General features: G+C 38.0%; 1 protein-coding gene and 1 long non-coding RNA gene across 3 annotated transcripts in view; both read left to right on the forward strand.

The window, feature by feature from the left end:
- Positions 1 to 16,190, forward strand: part of RSRC1 (arginine and serine rich coiled-coil 1) — a 427,216-nt gene that overhangs the window by 358,731 nt on the left and 52,295 nt on the right. The gene's annotated exons all lie outside the window — the stretch shown is intronic.
- LOC145538505 (uncharacterized) lies at positions 4,000 to 14,232 on the forward strand. Its single transcript, XR_014076954.1, has 2 exons — positions 4,000 to 8,337; positions 13,488 to 14,232. It is a non-coding gene; the product is annotated as an uncharacterized LOC145538505 (long non-coding RNA).

A 16,190-nucleotide genomic window follows, 5' to 3' on the forward strand; every position in this document is an offset into this window, starting at 1 on the left:
ACAAAGACCCAAAAATAAATAAATAAATAAATGAGTTTTATATTTCACATATAAATGATATCAAATAGTTTTTGTCTTTCTCTATTTGACTTTATTTTTGGGGGCTCCAAAATCACTGCAGATGGTGATTGCAGCCATGAAATTAAAAGACACTTACTCCTTGGAAGGAAAGTTATGACCAACCTAGATAGCATATTAAAAAGCAGAGACATTACTTTACCAACAAAGGTCTGTCTAGCCAAAGCTATGGTTTCTCCAGTAGTCATGTATGGATGTGAGAGTTGAACTCTAAAGAAAGCTGAATGCCAAAGAATTGATGCTTTTGAACTGTGGTGTTGGAGAAGATTCTTGAGAGTCCCTTGGACTGCAAGGAGATCCAACCAGTCCATCCTAAAGGAGATCAGTCCTGGGTGTTCACTGGAAGGACTGATGTTGAAGCTGAAACTCCAATACTTTGGCCACCTCATGCAAAGAGTTGACTCATTGGAAAAGACCCTGATGCTGGGAAGGATTGAGGGCAGGAGGAAAAGCGGACAACCGAGGATGAGATGGCTGGATGGCATCACCGACTCGATGGACATGAGTTTGGGTAAACTCCGGGAGTTGGTGATGGACAGGGAGGCCTGGTGTGCTGCGATTCATGGGGTCACAAGGAGTCAGACATGACTGAGCAACTGAACTGAACTGAACTGATTTGACTTATCTCAGTCAAATAGTATAATGAACTCAAGGTCCTTCCAGGTTGTCACAAATGGCAGGATTTCTCTCTTTCTCATGGCTGAATAATATTTCATTGCATGTATATAAATCACATCTTTTTCATCTATTCGTTCATTAACAGGCACTTAGGGTGTTTGTGTATCTTGGCTGTCAGGAATAATGCTGCGATAAAAATGGAAATGAAGATACCTTTCAATACTCTCTTTTCACTTATTTTGGATATGTGCTCAGAAGTGGAATTCCTGGATTATACGTACTATTTTTAATTTTTTGAGGCACCTCCTTACTATTCTCTATAGTGGCCGGACCAATTTACATTCTCACCACCAGTGCACAAAAAAGTTCTTTTTTTTCCCCATTCTTGTCAACACTTGTTATCTCTTGTGTTCTTGGTTGTCGCCATTCTGACAGGTGTAAGATGCTACTTCAGTGTGACTTTGGTTTTCATTTCCCTAATGATTAGTGATGTTAAGCATCTTTTCATGTACCTACTGGCTATTTGGTTGTCTTCTTTGGAGAAAGGTCTATTAGTTCCTCAGCAGACTCACTGAGGAACTCATTGGCTCATTTTTAAATCGGATTGTTTTTCTCTTACTAAGTTATATGATTTCCTTATTACATATATTGGATATTAATCCCTTAGCCAATATATGGCTTGCAGATATTTTCTCCCATTTTGTAGGTGGCCTTTTAATTTTGTTGATTATTTCTTTTGTTGTATAGAAACTTTTTAGTTTGTTACATTGCCGCTTGATTTTGGCTTTTATTATTTGTGCTTTTGGTGTCATATCCAAAAAATATTATCATCATGACTGTATATATTTGTCATATATATTTATGATTGTTATATCTTCTTGACCCATTGAGACATTAGTTGACATTATGTTATTTCTTTGTTTCTTGTTATTGTTTTTTTGCTTAAAGTATTTTATTTGATACAAGTATAGCCACTCCTGTTTTCTTTTGGTTTTTATTTCCATGGAATATCTTTTCCATCCCTTCACTTTGAGCCTGTGTGTGTCCTTAGATCAAAAGTGAGTCTCCTGTAGACTTGTAGTGTACAGTTGGGTCTTTTTTTTTTTTTAATCCATCCATCCATTCCATGCTTTTTGATTGGTGAATTCAGTCCATTTACATTTAGAGTAATTATTGATATGTGCGGACTTTCTAAGGACTTTACAGGTGGCTCAGCAGTAAAGAATCAGCCTGCAATGCAAAAGATGCAGGTTTGATTCCTGGGTTGGGAAGATCCCCTGGAGGAGGGCATGGCAACCTACTCCAGTATTCTTGCCTGAAGAATCCCATGGACAGAGGAGTCTGGTGGGCTAAGGTCCATGCGGTTGCAAAGAGTTGGACAGGACTGAGCAGGTACACACACATGGACTTACTGCTGCTGCTGCTGCTAAGTCGCTTCAGTCGTATCTGACTATTCACGACCCCATGGACTGCAACCTACCAGGCTCCTCCGTCCATGGGATTTTCCAGGCAAGAATACTGGAGCGCGTTGCCATTGCCTTCTCCATGCACTTGCTAATGTCATCTTATTAGTTGTTCTCTGGTTGTTTTGTAGTTGCACTGTTTCTTTTTCCCTCTCTTTGTGATTCTCCATGATGGTTTGCTCTGTTTCCCCTTCCTTTCAGTTCAGTTCAGTCACTCAGTCGTGTCCAACTCTTTGCGACCCCATGAACCCCAGCACGCCAGGCCTCCCCGTCCATCACCAACTGCTGGAGTCTACCCAAACTCATGTCCATTGAGTCGGTGATGCCATCTAACCATCTCATCCTCTGTCGTCCCCTTCTCCTCCTGCCCTCAATCTTTCCAGCATCAAGGTCTTTCCAAATGAGTCAGCTCTACCCATCAGGTGGCCAAAATACTGGAGTTTCAGCTTCAACATCAGTCCTTCCAATGAATATTCAGGACTGATTTCCTTTAGGATGGACTGGTTGGATCTCCTTGCAGTCCAAGGGACTCTTAAGAGTCTTCTCCAACACCACAGTTCAAAAGCATCAATTCTTTGGCACTCAGCTTTCTTTATAGTCCAACTCTCGCATCTACACATGACCACTGGAAAAACCATAGCCTTGACTAGACAGACCTTTGTCGGCAAAGTAATGTGTCTGCTTTTTAATATGCTATCTACGTTGGTCATAACCTTCCTTCCAAGGAGTAAGCGTCTTTAATTTCATGGCTGCAATCACCATCTGCAGTGATTTTGGAGCCCCCAAAAATAAAGCCTCTCACTGTTTCCACTGTTTTCCCATCTATTTGCCATGAAGTGATGGGACCAGATGCCATGATCTTAATTTTCTGAATGTTGAGCTTTAAGCCAACTTTTTCACTCTCCTCTTTCACCTTCACCAAGAGGCTCTTTAGTTCTTCCTCACTTTCTGCCATAAGAGTGGTGTCATCTGCATATCTGAGGTTATTGGTATTTCCCCGCAATCTTGATTCCAGCTTGTGCTTCCTCTAGCCCAGCATTTCTCATGATGTACTCTGCATATACATTAAATAAGCAGGGTGACAATATACAGCCTTGACGTACTCCTTTACCTATTTGGAACCAGTCTGTTGTTCCATGTCCAGTTCTAACTGTTGCTTCCTGACCTGCATACAGGTTTCTTAAGAGGCAGCTCAGGTGGTCTGGTATTCCCATTTCTTTCAGAATCTCCCACAGTTTATTGTGATCCACACAGTCAAAGGCTTTGGCATAGTCAATAAAGCAGAAATAGATGTTTTTCTGGAACTCTCTTGCTTTTTCATTGATACAGCGGATTTTGGCAATTTGATCTCTGGTTCCTTTGCCTTTTCTACAACCAGCTTGAACATCTGGAAGTTCACGGTTCATGTACTGCTGAAGCCTGGCTTGGAGAATTTTGAGCATTACTTTATTAGCGTGTGAGATGAGTGCAATTGTGCGGTAGTTTGAGCCTTCTTTGGCATTGCCTTTCTTTGGGATTGGAACGAAAACTGACCTTTTCCAGTCCTGTGGCCACTACTGAGTTTTCCAAATTTGCTGGCATATTGAGTGCAGCACTTTCATAGCATCATCTTTCAGTATTTGAAATAGCTCAACTGGAATTCCATCACCTCCATTAGCTTTGTTCGTAGTGATGCTTCCTAAGGCCCACTTGACTTTGCATTCCAGGATGTCTGGCTCTAGGTGAGTGTGAGTGATCACACCATCGTGATTATCTGAACCCCATGAACAGTATGAAAAGGCCAAAAGATAGGACACTGAAAGATGAACTCCCCAGGTCGGAAATTGCCCAATATGCTACTGGAGATCACTGGAGAAATAACTCTAGAAAGAATGAAGGGATAGAGCCAAAGCAAAAACAACACCCAGTTGTGGATGGGACTGGTGATAGAAGCAAGGTTCGATGCTGTAAAGAGCAATATTGCACAGGAATCTGGAATGTTAGGTCCATGAATCAAGGCAAATTGAAAGTGGTCAAACAGGAGATGGCAAGAGTGAACGTTGACAGTCTAGGAATCAGTGAACTAAGATGGACTAGAATGGGTGAATTTAACTCAGATGACCATTATATCTACTACTATGGGCATGATTCCCTTAGAAGAAAGGGAGTAGCCATCACAGTCAGCAGAAGAGTCCGAAATGCAGTACTTGGATGCAATCTCAAAAATGACAGAATGATCTCTGTTCGTTTCCAAGGCAAACCATTCAGTATCACGGTAATCCAAGTCTATGCCCCAACCAGTAACGCTGAAGAAGCTGGAGTTGAACGGTTCTGTGAAGACCTACAAGACCTTTTAGAACTAACATCCCAAAAAGATGTCCTTTTCGTTATAGGGGACTGGAATGCAAAAGTAGGAAGTCAAGAAACACCTGGAGTAACAGGCAAATTTTGCCTTCGAGTACAAAACGAAGCAGGGCAAAGGCTAATAGAGTTTTGCCAAGAGAACGCACTGGTCATAGCAAACACCTTCTTCCAACAACACAAGAGACAACTCTACACATGGACATCACCAGATGGTCAACACCGAAACCAGATTGATTATATTCTTTGCAGCCAAAGATGGAGAAGCTTTACACAGTCAGCAAAAACGAGACCGGGAGCGGACTGTGGCTCAGATCATGAACTCCTTATGGCCAAATTCAGACTTAAATTGAAGAAAGTAGGGAAAACCACTAGACCATTCAGGTATGACCTAAATCAAATCCCTTATGATTATACAGTGGAAGTGAGAAATAGATTTAAGGGACTAGATCTGGTAGACCAAGTGCCTGATGAACTGTGGACGGAGGTTCGTGACATTGTATAGGAGACAGGGATTAAGACCATCCCCAAGAAAAAGAAATGCAAAAAAGCAAAATGGCTGTCTGAGGAGGCCTTGCAAATAGCTGGGAAAAGAAGAGAAGCGAAAAGCAAAGGAGAAAAGGAAAGATATTCCCATTTGAATTCAGAGTTCCAAAGAATAGCAAGGAGAGATAAGAAAGCCTTCCTCAGCGATCAATGCAAAGAAATAGATGAAAACAACAGAATAGGAAAGACTAGAGATCTCTTCAAGAAAATTAGAGATACAAGGGAACACTTCATGCAAAGATGGACTCGATAAAGGACAGAAATGGTACGGACCTAACAGAAGCTGAAGATATTAAGAAGAGGTGGCAAGAATACACAGAAGAAGTGTACAAAAAAGATCTTTACGACCCAGATAATCATGATGGTGTGATCACTCACACTCACCTAGAGCCAGACATTCCCTTCCTTTACCTTTTATGAATCTACTCTAGTTTTTTGCTTTATGGTCGTCACGAGGCTTATATAAAACATCTTATAGGCAAAACAATCCACTTTAAGCTGATAGCAACTTAACCCTCATTGGAAAAGACCCTGGTTCTGGGAAAGACTGAAGGTAGGAGGAGAAGGGGATCACAGAGGATGAGATGGTTGGATGGCATCACCCACTCAATGGACATGAGTTTGACCAGACTCAGGGAGATAGTGAAGAACAGGGAAGCCTGGTGTGCTGTAGTTTATGAGGTTGCAAAAAGTGGGACACAAGTTAGCAACTGAACAACAATTTAACATTGATCACATACTAAAACTTCACCGTTTTAATCTCCCCTTTTATAAATTTGATGTCACAATTTACCTCTTTTTATATTATGTATTTTAGCAAGTAATACTTTAGTTATTTTTAATACTCATTTCCTTTGATGTTTATATTTAATATAGTTAAATGTTTACTATTCCACCCTACTACAAAATTATGTTTCTGAAATCTCACTATTTACCTTTACCAGTATGTTGAACACATTCATATGTCTTCATGTCACTAATTAACATCCTTTCTTTTTCATCTTGAAAAGCTCCTTTCAGCATTTTTTGCAAGGCAGACCTAGTGGTGATATACTTCCTTAGCTTTCGTTTGTCTAGGCAAATCTATTTCTTCTTCACATCTGAAGGATAACTTTGCTGTGTAGAGTATTCTTGGCTCGCAGGTTTTTGTTTTGTTTTGTTTTGTTTTTTTCCCTTCAACACCTTGAATATGCCATTCTACTCTTTCCTGGCCTATAGGGTTTCTGCTGAGAACTCTCCTGATGGCCTGATAGGACATTCCTTTGTAGGTTATAATGTTTGGTGGTTGTTTTTTTTTTCTTTCCTCTCTGGCTGCCTTCAGGATTCTCTTAATCTTTGATTTTGACAATTTCATTGTTCTATGTCTTGGATAAAGTCTTTTTGTATGGAGGAAGGGGTAATCTGTTAGCTTCATAAACATGAATACCTAAGTCTCTCCCCAAGTTTGGGGAGTTCTCAGCTGTTATTACTTTAACTAGACTTTCTACTCTCTTTTTCCTCTGGAACCCTAATTACTTTAATATTTGTATATTTGATGGAGTTCCATATCACATAGGCTTTCTTTGCTCTTTTTCATTCTGTTTTCTTTGTTCTCTATTAACTGTTGTTTCAAAGTTCCTAACCTCTAACTCACTTATTCTATCTTCTGCTTGGTCTACTATAATATGGATGCTTTCTATAGTATTTTTTTTTTCATTTCACCCATTTAATTCTTCAGCTCCAGAATTTTTTGTTTGGTTCTTTTTTTAATGACTTCCATCTTTAAATTTCACATTTGTTCATGTGTTTTTTTCTGATTTTGTTGAATTGTGTTTCTTTGTTTTCATGTAGCTCCTTGAATTTTTTCAAAACAACTGTTTTGAATTCTATATCAGATCCCCAAATTCCAGTGTGCTCAGTTATTGGAGGATTCTTTTTACCTTTTGGTGGTATGTTTCATTGATTTTTAATTTTTCTTGTAGTTTTGCAATACTGCTTTTGCATTTAAAGTAGCAGACACCTTCCAAAATCTTTTCTAGTTGCCTTCAGATGGAATATGCTGGGTTTTGGTCTTTTATATCTGGGATTTTCTCTGATCTTGTATGGATACACCTGCTCCTTACTCTCTCTTGTGGTAGAATCCTTAAGCTTTTATGTTTTCTCTCATTCTTACTATTCACCAGGCTGGTTGCTGGAAACTTCTCTTTTGCTTTTCAAAGATGGTGCTATAGCTCGTTTGTGATTTCTCCCTTGTCCACAGACCTGGTCTATTTTTCTGAGACCACTTCATTTACCAATGAATGAGCACACTTGGGAGTGCACACAAGGAACGTCCCCCTGAAGTCCTGAATGCAGTCACCCCTAACTGCATCCCTCTCATGCTCTCTGACATTCTTATCTGCCTCTTTCCTGATATCCTTCCTCCAATGAGTCATGGAGTTCCTACCTCAGTCCTCTGGGTGCTGCTGATGAGATACAGATTTCTCCAACAGCATCCCACACAGCTGTGGATGCTGAACATTCACTCACTGCTCTCCCTCTCCGTCACAAGAGAAGTCATTGCCAGTTCAGTGGTGCAGTGTTGCCTTGAGTGAGGGATAGCACTGGCAAGCTCCTCTTTCTGTCTCCCGTGCATCCAGACTGTTTTCTTGTTTCTCCAGCAACACTGAAATCTCCCCTTGGGAAAGCTGAACTTCTACAGAATCCCTCTCCATGGGTTTCTGTTCAAGTCCCCAGGTTTTCCCAGGCTGTGGCCTAAAGGAGTTGTGGTAGATTCTCCAGCTCCTGTTGGTTTCACATCCATAATGAGGTCTGTGTATTACCAGATACACAAAGTGGGTAAGAGTCTTCCCAGGCCCTTTGGCATATGGTGCTGGATTCTACACCTCCCATTAAGGTGCTTTCATTCATGGATGGATGCCTGATTAGTTGTTAGACAAAATGGAGGGACATCTTATGCTGTTGATATCACTCCTCAGCCCAACAGTAAATGTCATCCCAAGGCTAAATAGTGAAATAGTGGATAACATTTTCAGTGAGTTATTTTGATGAGTTTTCCTCTAAACAATGAGAAAAATACCCAAAAATATGTAGGTCACAATTATTACTTGGTAAATTACAACTTTGCTTTTTATTTTAAAATTTTCTCCTAATCAACTTTTGTGTATCAGTTTCATTGTATGAGGGTAGTCATACCACAGAAATAAGTGATTTTATCCACCTGTTCCTTCTTATAGTTATTTTCCAACAGATCTAGCTTCTTTTTATGGACAGTTCTTGGCCATGGTGCTGCTGCTGCTAAGTCACTTCAGTCGTGTCCGACTCTGTGCGACCCCATAGATGGCAGCCCACCAGACTCCGCTGTCCCTGGGATTCTCCAGGCAAGAACACTGGAGCGGGTTGCCATTTCCTTCTCCAATGCATGAAAGTGAAAGGTGAGAGTGAAGTCGCTCAGTCATGTCCGACCCTTAGCGACCCCATGGACTGTAGCCTACCAGGCTCCTCCGTCCATGGGAGTTTCCAAGCAAGAGTACTGGAGTGGGGTGCCATTGCCTTCTCTGCTTGGCCATGATAGTAGTATGTTATCTACACAAAAGATGTTTGTCCAGCTGAAGATGGATCAATTAATACTGTGCTGTGTTGAGTCTTATACTACAACATCTTCTCAAGGAAATGAAACAGTATGGAAACAATCTATAAATAATTATAAATATAAACCTGCTTTTACACTAGATTTGAAAAATCTTCACTTTATTGAGGGGAAAACTGATGTTTACTTGAATAAGCTGGCAACATTATCTACACGTCAAGTTACCTTACATTTAATTTTTAGCAGTAATAATGAGACATATCTATTTGCTGAAGATCAAACATAAGCCAGTGTTCACACAGGAAGAGAAATTAGCACATTAGCAGATTAGCATGAATCAGTTTGTATTTAATATAAGAATGATGATGGCTTAGCCTATGTAAGAACCCTGCCTTGATTATAGTATTAGTATTTGGAAACAGTAATTACTTATTAACAGAAAACAGATGAAATGCAAGTAGTTTTTGCAACTTACAATTGTTAATGTTAGTAAGGCTCAAGTTTTTTTCTTGAGGAGGAGGATACCACGCTCGGCAGCACGTGGGATCTTGGTTCCCTGATCAGGGATCAAACCCATATCCCCTTGCAGTGAAAGCTCAGAGTCCTACCACTGGACCACCAGGGAATTCCCTCAAGTCTTACTAATACCTTTAATGATGTCAGTATATGTTTACTATAGCAAATTATTTGCTCTAATAAAAGAAATATGACCAAAATCCAATTAGAGTGTGTAAATGTTTATCTCCTACAGAATACCTTATAATCTGCCTTTGACCATAAGATGTATGGCTATAACATATTCAGAGACAAATATTTTAAGGACACTAAATTATTGATTACACATTAATCAATATGTATAATAAGTTGGACCTAGTTTCTAAATAGAATATCTTATCCTCCATATATTTTATTTCCCAAAACATACTTTTAGGCTTACTGGCAGACTAACAAACTGTAATCTTGCTCTTAGAAGTTCGGAATGGACATCCAAGAATAATTCTATTACCAAAAAGTTTTACAGAAAATCGACCTTCTTTTCTCTCCTACTAGAAATATATTTATGTGATATTTTTACTGTAATTGACCTTTTCTGAAAGTACATATAAGCTTATTTTATTTTTCTGGGATTAATAGGGCTATGTCCTTCATTTTCTAAATCATGTTACTAACAGGAAAATTAGAGGATTAATATAACATATGATGAAAATGTTTTCTAAATTACAGCTGCTACTTGATGTAAGAAGAAGAAATGGAATAGAGAATAGTTTTCAAAGCAAATAGTTTATGTAAACCCTGATTAAACTTGTGCAAGGTTAGTATGATTAGATAACTAGGCACTGTTTTTGAATAGAAAAAGCTAAGTTTGTTTACACCAAATCGTGATCTGGCCAGTTGTGGACATTTGTACCTTACTATGATGTTGAAGCTGAAACTCCAATACTTTGGCCACCTCATGAGAAGAGTTGACTCATTGGAAAAGACCGTAATGCTGGGAAGGATTGGGGACAGGAGGAGAAGGGGATGACAGAGGATGAGATGGTTGGATGGCATCACCGACTCAATGGACATGGGTTTGGGTAAACTCTGGGAGTTGGTGATGGACAGGGAGGCCTGGTGTGCTGCGATTCATGGGGTCGCAAAGAGTCGGACACGACTGAGCGACTGAACTGAACTGCACTGATGCACTATTATTAATTCAGGATGATCAGCAGACCCAGTGGAAATCATCTCTGATGTCAAGAAAAAAGAATCATTGTCAAACTGGATATTAGGCATTACATAAAGCAAGTAGGGTTGAAGTAGAACCAAACTTTACTGGAGAGTTGAGGTTCAAGAAGGTCATGTAATAAGAATCAGAATCCTAAACTGGAAAACCCAGCAGTTGTTGTTCAGTCGCTCAGTCACATCCAACTCTTTGTTACCCCATGAACTGCAGCATGCCAGGCTTCCTTGCCCTTCACTATCTCCCTGGGTTTGCTCAAACTTATGTCTGTTGAGTCAGTGATGCCATCCAACCATCTCATCCTCTGTTGTTCCCTTCTCTTCCCGCCTTCACTCTTTCCCAGCATCAGGGTCTTTTCCAATGAGTCAGCTCTTCACATCAGTAGCCAAACTATTGGAGCTTCAGCTTCAGCATCAGTCCTTCCAATGAATACTCAGTTGATTTCCTTTTAGGTTGGCTGGTTTGACCCTTTGCTTGTCCAAGGGACTCTCAAGAGTTTTTTCCAGTATCACAGTTTAAAAGCATCAATTCTTCGGCACTCAATCTTTTTTATTGTCCCCCTCTCACATCTATACATGACTACTGAAAAACCCATAGCTCTGACTATACGAACCTTTGTTGGTAAAGTGATGTCTCTGCTTTTTAATACACTGTCTAGATTTGTCATAGCTTTTCTTCCAAGAATCAAGCATCTTTTAATTTCATGGATGCAGTCACCATCCACAGTGACTTTGGAGCCCAAGAAAAAGAAATCTTTCCCCATCTATTTGCCATGAAGTGATGGGACTGGATGCCATGATCTTTGTTTTGTGAATGTTGAGTTTTAAGCCAGCTTTTCCACTCTCCTCTTTCACCTTCATCAGGAGGCTCTTTAGTTCTTTTTCACTTTCTGCCATAAGGGTGGTGTCATCTGCATATCTGAGGTTGTTGATATTTCTCCTGGCAATCTTGATTCCAGCTTATGAGTCATCCAGCCCACCGTTTTGCATGATGTACTCTGCATAAAAGTTAAATAAGCAAAGTGACAATATACAGCGTTGACTTGCTCCTTTCCAAATTTTGAACTAGTCCAGCACAGATTAGTAACCACTCGTGGAATTCATGTTAATGTGAATTTGATAACTGAGCCAAATCTGACTTCATGATGATTTAGATTATAAACTTGAATCCAATTTATGGAAATGGCCTGAATTCATCTAATTATGTGTCAGGAGCCTTTGTATTTTCAGTTATTTCCTTGCATGCAACCCTTCAATTTATGAATAAAATTTTAAAATAAAATTATCTCAGAAATGAAAATCCACATCTGGAACAACTAAAATTTTGAAAAGAAAGAAAATAGAAAGGATGCAGTTTTCTTTCTAGCCATATTGTTTAAAGTATATGTCCTATGAAATAAAAATGACATTTTAATTCCAGGGGAATAAGTGATGATAGTAAGTCACACAGTTATTAAACTGGTGAAGCCAGTATTTAAGTACAAATCTAATACCAGAGCCCAGGAGCTTAATATAATCTTCCACTGTTCTATCCTATGGTGGTAACCTTTTTTGAAAAGGATTTTATTGTATTACCTCCCTCCCCCCAAAAACTAGTTTACATTCATATATCTTTTGGGGATGTGAAACATCAAACTAAAGAGATTTAAATTACCAAATTTTAAATGTTAATTTTTTAAATTAGATTGATTTTACTACTTGGAATATATTTTGTAAATCTGTTTCTTAAAACTTTGTATATTGCATTTTGTTTTACCTAGAGACAAAACAAACATCCTTTTAAATACAATTACATTTTTATAATAGTAATATGAACTTATTTCATAGAAAATGTGAACAGTATATAAAATATAAAGGAGGAAATAAATACACATAATCCCATTACCCAGAGAGAGAATTTAGGCTAACATTTTTTATATCCTCCTAATGTTTGTTTGTTTATAATATTGAGATCATGCAGCATGTACAATTTTAGTTTAATGTATCAACTATGTATTGTAAGGAATAAGAGGAGAGAGATCTCACTGTGCAGAGGAGGCCACATTCTGTAGACCTCCAAATTTTTACATAGTAAAAAGTTGCCAGTGAAGTACAACCACACCTTACTCCACCTCCCACTCCACAAATCCATCTCTCTTTTCAGTCTCCAGACCCAGATATATACAATTTTGTATTCTACATAATTCACTAATCTATATAGTTATTTTCTCATGCTATTAATAGCTCTTTGAAAACATTTTAATAGTTGTATAATATTCCAGATTTACAGATGTGCTATGACTTAAGAATTTCTCTGTCTGGGGATATTTAGATTGTTAGAATATTTTGTCAGAGATATATACTCAGCAATAGGAAGCAATCCAGGTGTGGGAGCTTAGTGCTAGACCCATACAGGTACTTGCTACCACTATTACATACATGGAAAGTCATTCCTTTTGTTTATAAAGAGCTTCCCTGTGCAGTCTTAAAGAATTAGTATTTCCAGAGCTATAAACCATGATGAAAAAGGGGACAGTTTATGCCAGAGAGGGAATCAGTGAACTTTTACAAGTATATGTTATTTAACTTACTCTACTATTCCACAAGGTAGAAAGTATTAATCCCATTTTATAATTGAGAAATTAATGTTTAATATGAACTCCAAAAAAGAAATTTTCCTAATGGACAGTAGTTGCTTCTGTACAAGTTTCAATAACTGACTCTGCTGTAGTAGACGATTCTTTGCTTGTTTATTCAGCTAATGGAACAGAGTAAAAATACTACCCTGAAGTTGGATCTACTCAGGATTGAAATGTAACCCTTTTCAGTATTTTAACAACCAAAAATTGCCCCATCTAACTTTTTTTGTAACTTCTGGAAATGTTTAGAACTTTCCTTTAGATACGTTACAGAGAAAACAGACTGTTTTCCCAAAGTAGTATTAATTCATTAATCTGAACACACATTCAGAACAGTCACATTTTTTAACTGGTTCATATTTTTGTCAAAACATTAGGTCTGTGTTTTAAATGGCAATCTATTACCAAAATTAGATTTTCTTTAACTTCCCTGGTGGCTCAGACGGTAAAGCATCTGCCTACAATGAGGGAGACCCAGGTTCAATCCCTGGGTCAGGAAGATCTTCTGGAGAAGGAAATGGCAACCCACTTCAGTATTCTTGCCTGGAAAATCCCATGGATGGTGGAACCTGGTAGGGTACAGTCCATGGGGTCGCAAAGAGTCAGACACAACTGAGCAACTTCACTTTCACCAGAATATATATAATGTTTCTTGACTTCCTTCAGCCTATGATATGAACTGAAGTTTGGAGAAACTTTCTGATTTGCTCTTAGTTCTTCCTAGTCAATTTATATACTTCAGGAATGGTAAAAACCCTCAAAGAATGGCTCATATATAATCATAAAGCATTAGAATTGATGATGTTCATCTGAAAATAGAACAGTCTGAAAACCAAGTTCTACTGAAAAAATGGACCGGGAAAAAAAAAGAATTCATTTATACATCCACAAATTCCAGTTGTGGGAGTCAGCTAGTTAATCCTTAATAAAAGAAAGTTTATCTGAGTGGTTATCCTCATTTTAATTTTTTCATAAAAAGATAAATTAGTGCTTTATTTTGTAGCCTCAATGCAGATTTATACTACAGTGAGGTACCACTTCACACGCACTATATGGCTATAATCAGTAAGACAATAACAAGTACTGTTGGTGATATGGAGAAACTGGTGAGAATGTAAAACATTGCTTATGAGAATATAAAATGGTACTCTTCGGAAAACAGTTTGTGGTGGTTTCTTAAAAACACACATTTACTATATGACTCAGCACTTTCACTCATGGAGATGTTTAATCCAAGAGAAACGAAACATGTCTATACAAAAAAAAAATAGAAAATAAATATTTCTAGCAGTATTATTCACAATAGCCCCAAAGTAGAAACAATTCAAATATCCATCAACTAGTAAATGGATAAATAAAATGTGAAACATCCATCTAATGGGATGCTGTTTAGTAACAAAAAGAGAATAAACTACTGATACATGTTACAACATGAACACAAGAGACTACATATTGTATGATTTCATTTCTGTGAAATGGAATTTTTTACCTTTGAAAATGTAAATGTCCAGACATTATGCTGGGAGATAGACAGGAATTTCAGCTGGACATTTGGTGTTCAAAAAAAAAAAAAGGAAAAGAGACTCTTTCTTTCCTTAGGACCTCCACCTGTGCTCTTCCCTGTACCAGAAAAGCTGAAAAGTTCTGCCTCTTTACCTGGCTAATACATGCCAGTATTTCAGGTATTAACTTAAATGTTGTATCTTCAGAGGCACTGTATCCTTACCTCACAATTTAATCAAGTCTCATTGTGATATTATCTTCTACCACCTCTTGCTGTCTTTTAGTAGCATTTATTACAATGGTAAATCATTCATTTATTCAACAAACGTATGCTATTGAGCCGCCTCCTACATGCCGGACACTATTCTTGTCTCGGACTATAGAAGAAAGCAAAGCATGGAGCACATCCTAGTGGGGAGAGACAGATAATGAACAATTAAGCAAATATGAAATACGTGAAGATATGATAAGTGGTAGGGAGTATAGTAGAACGTGGTTAGAGAAAAGTTTGGGAAGGAATGTCTTTATATAGTATCTTCAGGAAAACTATCAGGTGACATTTGATCAGAGTTTGAATGAAGAATACACAATTCCAAGAGTATACCTTTCAAAGTTAATACTTTCTTGGTTTCTTCTTTTTCTTGATAAATCCCAGTCCTATAAATCAATATTCTTAAATTTTGAATGGTTTGTGTTGTATCTGATAATTCTTCAAAATAAGAGATATAGAAAATACAGACAATTTAATCTCTTGCCAGCTAACATTTTTGAATTTGTTTTCTGTAGCATCTTATTACGATCACATTGGCAAGTTTGAAAACATTAGCATTTTCTCCAAAATGTCAGACTCATTTTACATTGTTACCAAATTCCATCCGACGACTATAAACTTACAATAAACCAAAACAGTGGTAATTTCTTTGGCAGAGATGGCAAGGAATAAGAAAAAAGCCTAATTTATTAAAACTGAAGAAGTTAATTTTTAGCCATAATGAAATTGAGACTTTCTTAAACATCATACAAACACAGTTGTCACTACTCCCCTTCCCTTCCTCCCAGATACTTAAGTTTCCAGTCTATTTGTTTTGATGTTTAGTTTTTGTATCTGTAAAGAGCCATATATTACCTATCTAGAGTTATTTTTTAATTGGTAAGGACATTCTTGTATATCTTCAGAGATAGGAGATCACTTTTATGACCTCTCTCTCCCTTACCCTCAGTTATTTCCTTTTTAAATTTATTTTTTATTTGTTTCTTTATTTTTAATTGAAGGATAATTGCTTTACAATATTGTGTCGGTTTCTGCCATATATCAAGATGAATCAGCCATAGGTATACACATGTCCCCTCCCTCTTGAAGCTCTCTCGCACCTGCCTTCCCATCCTACTCCTCTAGGTTGTCACAGAGCACCAGCTTGAGCTCCCTGCCTCATTCAGCAAATCCCCACTGGCTATCTATTTTACATATAGTAATGTATGTGTTTCCATGCTACTCTATCCATTCATCCCCCCCCTCCTTCTCCCACTGTGTCCACAAGTGTGCGTCTCCATTGCTACCATGCAAATAGGTTCATCAGTACCATCTATCTAGATTCCATATATATGCATTAATATACAATATTTGTTTTTCTCTAATTTACTTCACTCTGTATAATAGGCTCTAGGTTCATCCACGTCATTAGAACTGGCTCAAATGCATTCCTTTTTATGGCTAGTAATCGTGGCATCTGGCCC

Source organism: Giraffa tippelskirchi, chromosome 2 (assembly GCF_054371585.1).
Source record: "Giraffa tippelskirchi isolate mGirTip1 chromosome 2, T2T-mGirTip1v1.2.pri, whole genome shotgun sequence".
NCBI lineage: Eukaryota > Metazoa > Chordata > Mammalia > Artiodactyla > Giraffidae > Giraffa > Giraffa tippelskirchi.